Source organism: Mustela nivalis (genome assembly GCF_964662115.1).
Source record: "Mustela nivalis genome assembly, chromosome: 2".
NCBI lineage: Eukaryota > Metazoa > Chordata > Mammalia > Carnivora > Mustelidae > Mustela > Mustela nivalis.
In genome coordinates this window covers 67,843,499-67,849,145 of record NC_139021.1, presented here as the reverse complement: position 1 = coordinate 67,849,145, position 5,647 = coordinate 67,843,499, and the positions used below count along the sequence as shown (strand labels likewise).

The window sequence follows — 5,647 nt, the reverse complement described above, 5'->3', positions numbered from 1 at the left end:
GTGCTCTTCATTTCTGATTGGTTCTTCTTTATCTGTTTGTGAGGGTCTCACTGACGTCCTCCACTCTTTTCTCAAACCCAGTATCTTCATGATCATTACTTTAAATTCTCTATCAGGCATATTACTCATCCCTATTTCATTTAGCTCTCTCGCTGTGATTTTGTCCTCTTCTTTGATATTTTTTCTGTCTCCTCATTTTGTCTAACTATCTATGTATGTTTCCAGATATTAAGAAAGTTAGCTATGTCTCCTTCTCTTGAAAGTAGTGTCCTTATGAAGAAGAGGTCCTGTGGTGCTCTGCAGTGTCCTTTCCCTTGTTCACCAGAACCTGGCATTTCAGGCGTGTTTCCTGTGTGTTGCATGTACCCTGATGTTATGGCTGAGCCATTTTTCCTTTAGTCCAGTTGTCTGTGATGGCTCTCTTTACTTGTTGTGGGAAGGTTTCAGTCCCTGTGGTGTTAGTAGACTAGTCTGGGGCCACCTTGGGCTGAAGTTGAGTCAGCCCAGTTTTTTGTCAGAGAAGTAATAGCACAAAATTGCAGAGTGTTTTCCCTTGAGAAGCTTTCATTGGTGGGTGGGGCTACATTCAGACCAGCTGTTTGCTACCAGCCTACTTCTGGGTTGGGTGGTCTTACTGTTGTGTGTAGTTATCTTTCACTCTCCCTTGGGCAGGACTCAGTATGGAGTGGTGCTGGCTCTTGTCAAGGCTGCTTGCACATTGCCAGTTTTGTGAAACTGCTTTGGTTGGTGTCTGCCAAGAGCGTATTGGAGGAGACGAATCTGCAGTGTGCACAGAAGAAGGATGCATGCTGATTTGCAAGGTCTTCACACTTGTCTTCTAGGGGAGGGTATCTACAGTCAGAGGCCCACCTGGATGGAGGGAGTGGGGCACACTGTTAATCAAGTTAGGTAGTGAGGTGGCTGTGTGTTTATACTGGGAGATATGGGGACTGAAATGGTGCCTGCCATTTCCTTTGTTCCTGCAGGATTCTGCCAGTGACCTAATCCCTCTAGGACATGCTCTGAGATGAGTAAACAACTTTCTTACCCATATGCCTCACACGTTTTTCAAGCTGCAACTTCTATGCTGTATCTTGTGGAACTATTTGTTCTGTTGTCTCTTTAAGGGTAGGGATTCTTTCCTATGGACCTCCCCCTCTCCCAGAGCCAAGCCCACTGATTTTTTAAAATCCCAGGTTAAAATCCCACTGATTATAAGTACTTACAAAATTTCGCCCCTCTGGTTTTCAAAGCCATATATTATGGTGATTTGTCTTGTCCTTTCAGGTTCCCCAGTGTGAGGGCCTGTTTCTCTTTCCTCTCTTTACCCATGACATCCCTTCTAGCTGCGGATAATCCCAAGGGACTGTTTAGGAACTGTGTCTCTGTCCTTCCTATGCTCTTCCATGTGGCCGCTTTTCTACACTTAGTTTAGTGGGGTTTGTTTTGCCAGTCTTGGAGTCATTTTCTGGGCTATTTACATTGATGCAAGTGTTATTTAGTATTATCTATGGGTTTAGGTGTGCTTAGGGTCCTCCTACTCTTGTTATCTTCCCAGCTATCCCAGGGTATGCTAATTTTTAGATCTAGTATATGCCACCAAACTCAGTGTGCTTCCTCCTGTAGAAAATGAGTTGTTGTTCTGAATCCATGTGAACACTGAGGGGTTGTCAGTCTTTTCAATTTTAGCTGGTGTTGTATGTGTGGTGGTGCCTCATTATTGTGATTTTCATTTGCTCTGATATATTTATTAATGAAGCTTCAACTCCCCTGGTTGACTTGAAATGGCTATTGTCTGAGGGCTTTAAATTGTCTGAGGGCTTATTTTCTGTGTCAATAAGCTGTAATAATTGACATTATTTTTAAATATGAGGATATATTATTATAATAAAAGTGAATATGACTTAGAAAAATCTATCCTAGGGCACCTGGGTGGCTCAGTGGGTTAAAGCCTCTGCCTTCAGCTCAGGTCATGATCCCAGAGTCCTGGGATCGAGCCCCGCATCAGGCTCTCTGCTCAGCAGGGAGCTTGCTTCCTCCTCTCTCTCTGCCTGCCTCTCTGTCTACTTGTGATCTCTGTCTGTCAAATAAATAAATAAAATCTTTAAAAAAAAAAGAAAAATCTATCATAGTTTTATAAATTCACTAGTATGGCAAGATTTCCATTTTATTTCATAATAAATGTGTTATCCTGAATGGAATCCAACATTCTACCAAAACAGGCATAAAGCTGCCCAGACACTTAAGTATTCCTGTGAGTCAGTCAGTGTGCAAGATTGAAGTGTCTAGCAGGCAGTTGAACTTGTGTGGCTTCTAGGTGAATCTAACTGCTGCTTCATTTTCCAGGAGTACAGGGGTTCAGAAGTGTCCTTCTCCCAGTGAAACTACTCGTGGCCCAATATCTCAGGGTGCTCACATTTGCTCTTTGGGATTGCAATACCATCCAAATTGGGAGCATTTAAGGTGGAAGTGGAGGGCAAGGTATATCTACTAATTACATAGAGTAATAGCTGGTGGGCCAAGCATGGGGAGAGACTTTGGTTGAGGAAACAGAGTGTACAAACTATATAAGAATACGAAGTGGAGTTGGGAGACAGCTCAAAGATGTACATCTGTGCTCCACTTTAAGTGAAGTGATATTAAATAGGAGCACTGTATGAGATTTGAATTTAGGGCTTAATATTCTTTTTGTTTGGGGAATGATGTGGTCCATATCTGTTAACCCTGATCTGAGTTTCAAAGTTCTGAGTAACAGTGTCTTCCTCCAGGAATCCAGACATTTTCAATTCTAGGAAGTAGTGGTAAATATGGAGTAATATTAGACTTATTCTCCAGAAATCTCTTGCTTGATATTCCACTGCTGACAACATGTCTTTTCTGGTACTGAGATCAACAGCAGGAAGGAGCACTCCATGCATGAGCCTATACTTCTGGGGTTTTAATGGGCTTCAGGAAACTTCTTTGTGAGCAGTAATGAATCAGCTGGAAATAAGAGCTGGAATTAAGACAGATTCTTTACCATTGGCCTGGTGCTGAATGACTTGGATGGACACTTGCTGTGGCAATAATAAGTCTTTAGTGATGCAAACTGGTAACTGCTCAGGACCAAGGGGTCTGAGATTTATAATCATACATCACTGAGTTTTTGAAAGCTTAAAATCAAGCCAATAATTAAAAGATACTGACTCCTAATATTTGTTGTTGAGAGATTTTTGGTTTTGTTTTACTTTCTTTTTAATCAGGGGAAATGATAGTGGGGGGAGAAGGAAAAGAAGGAAACCCTAATGAGCATCAGAGTCATTAATTATTGAAAATATCCTATGGGATTACTCTGACTTACAATTTTGGTTAAAATTGGAGTCAAATCATCACTTTTAAAGTTCAGATTTCTATTTTGGTTGCTTAAGGTTATTCATTAACACTTTAATTAGAAAACTGTGGTAGAGTACACTGTATGATTTAGTTTTAAACCCTCATTCGATCATTTGCCCTATTCTTCATTCTAAAAAAAAGGGAAAATGGGTCTATTGAATATATATTATTTATGATTCATGAGAGCAAGAACTATATCTTCCTTATTTATTGCTGATTTCAAAGCTTAGTACAGTGTCCAACACATACTTAGTTCTCAGTAAATATCAATTAAATGAATTTCTATCTTCCATATTACCTTGCTTCCTAAACCAAATACTAAGAGCTTCACATAACCGCAGCTCTGGTAAGTTTGACACCAGTTTTCCTTGTGGTGTGACATTTATTTTTAGGCACCAACTTACTTATTTAGATTGAAGTTAAAGAAAACAAATGAAATGACAAATGAAAATTACGTGTTGTGGTCCAGCAGTCTGCTAGCTGTCGCGGGCTCCACGCGGGGGGTGGGGGGGTGGGGGGAGTGAATGGGTGGGGGGGCGGACGGGCCGGGCACCCCCAAGGGGCGGAGGAGAGCTCTTTTTCCTCTGTCCTCTTTCCCCCCACTACGCACTCCCGGGCACCCTCAAACCAGGTCGCGCTGCTTCCCTTTCCCTCTTGCCTCGTCCCCTGGCAAACTTTCGGTCCCTCCCCCGCTGGTCACCCATTATTCTTCGTGGCCGCCCTGAGGGCTCCTCCGGATCTCCCTGCCTGCAATTTGGACCATTACAGGATCCAGAAACATGTCAACCACATTTCTGTCCGCCTTCTACAATATCGACTTCTTGTGCAAGACGGAGAAATCCCTGGCCAACCTCAATCTGAACATGCTGGACAAGAAGGCGGTGGGGACGCAGGTGGTCGCAGCCCCTAGCTCGGGCTTCACGCTGTGCTTTCTCCGATGGCACTGGGCCAGCAACTTGCAGGCGCTCGCCCACCCCGCGCCTAGCCCGGGCAGCTGCTCCCCCAAGTTCCGGGGCGCGGCTAACAGCAGCAGCTGTGGCAGCGGGGCGGAGGGCGGCCAGGTCTCCTATGTCACACTCAAGGAGCCATCATGGGGCGGAGGCACGGCCCTGAAGAACTAGGAGAACAAATTTGGCGGCCAATCGTTCAGCGAGAATGGCGAGTGCAGCCAGCACCTCTTGCACCTGCAGCAGCAGCAGCAGCAGAAGCGGGGCGGAGGCTCCCAGATCAACTCCCAGGCACTACAAGACTGAGCTCTGCTGGCCCTTCCAGGAAAGCGGCACGTGCAAGTATGGTGAGAAGTGCCAGTTCGCGCACTGCTTCTACGGGCTACGCAGCCTGACCCGGCACCCCAAGTACAAGACCGAGCTGTGCCGCACCTTCCACACCATCGGCTTCTGCCCCTACGGGCCGCGCTGCCACTTCATCCACAATGCAGATGAGCGGCGGCCCGCGCCGTCTGGGGGCGCCTCTGGGGACCTGCGCGCCTTAAGCGCGCGGGACGCGCTGCACCTGGGCTTCCCGCGGAAGCCGCGGCCCAAGCTGCATCACAGCCTGTTTCTCAGGCTTCCCATCGGGCCACCACCAGCCCCCGGGGGGGCCGCGAGTCGCCGCTGCTGCTCAACAGCCCCATGTCGCGCACGCCGCCGCCGACACCTTCTTGCTCCTCAGCCTCATCCTGCTCCTCTTCTGCTTGGTCCTGCTCCTCTGCCTCCGCAGCCTCCACGCCCTCGGGTGCTGCGACGTGCTGTGCCTCGGTGGTGGCTGTGGCCGCAGCGGCGCTGCTGTACGGCACAGGGGGCGCCGAGGATCTGCTAGCGCCCAGAGCCCCAAGCGCAGCCTCCTCTTTGGTCTTGTGTGCCAGCAACAACCCTTGGGAGAATAACTGCTGAATTTTTAGCTGTTTTGAATTGATTTGCACCAGTGCACCACAACTCAATATGAAAAAACCATTTAACTTATTTATTATTTTGTGAAAAGTATACATTGAAATTTTTGTTCATACTGTATTTATCAAGTATGATGAAAAGCAATAGATATATATTCTTTTATTATGTTAAATTATGATTGTCATTATTAATTGGCAGAATGTGGCGTGTATGTTCTTTTCACAATAATATAGGCCTTTTGTAACTTCACTTGGTTATTTTATTGTAAATGAGTAAAAAAATCTTAATTTAAGAGATTGCATGTAATATTTATTTCATTAATTTCTTTCCTTGTTTACGTAAATTTGGAAAGATTGCATGATTTCTTTACAGAAATCTATCCTGAT

The 5,647-nt window shown here is 45.5% G+C and overlaps 1 pseudogene across 1 annotated transcript; it reads left to right on the top strand.

The window, feature by feature from the left end:
- The first annotated feature begins 3,962 nt into the window (after window positions 1–3,962).
- On the top strand, window positions 3,963–5,264 carry LOC309859293 (mRNA decay activator protein ZFP36L2 pseudogene; annotated as a pseudogene). Its single transcript has one exon. The product of its transcript is annotated as an mRNA decay activator protein ZFP36L2 pseudogene (transcript).
- Window positions 5,265–5,647: the final 383 nt, after the last annotated feature.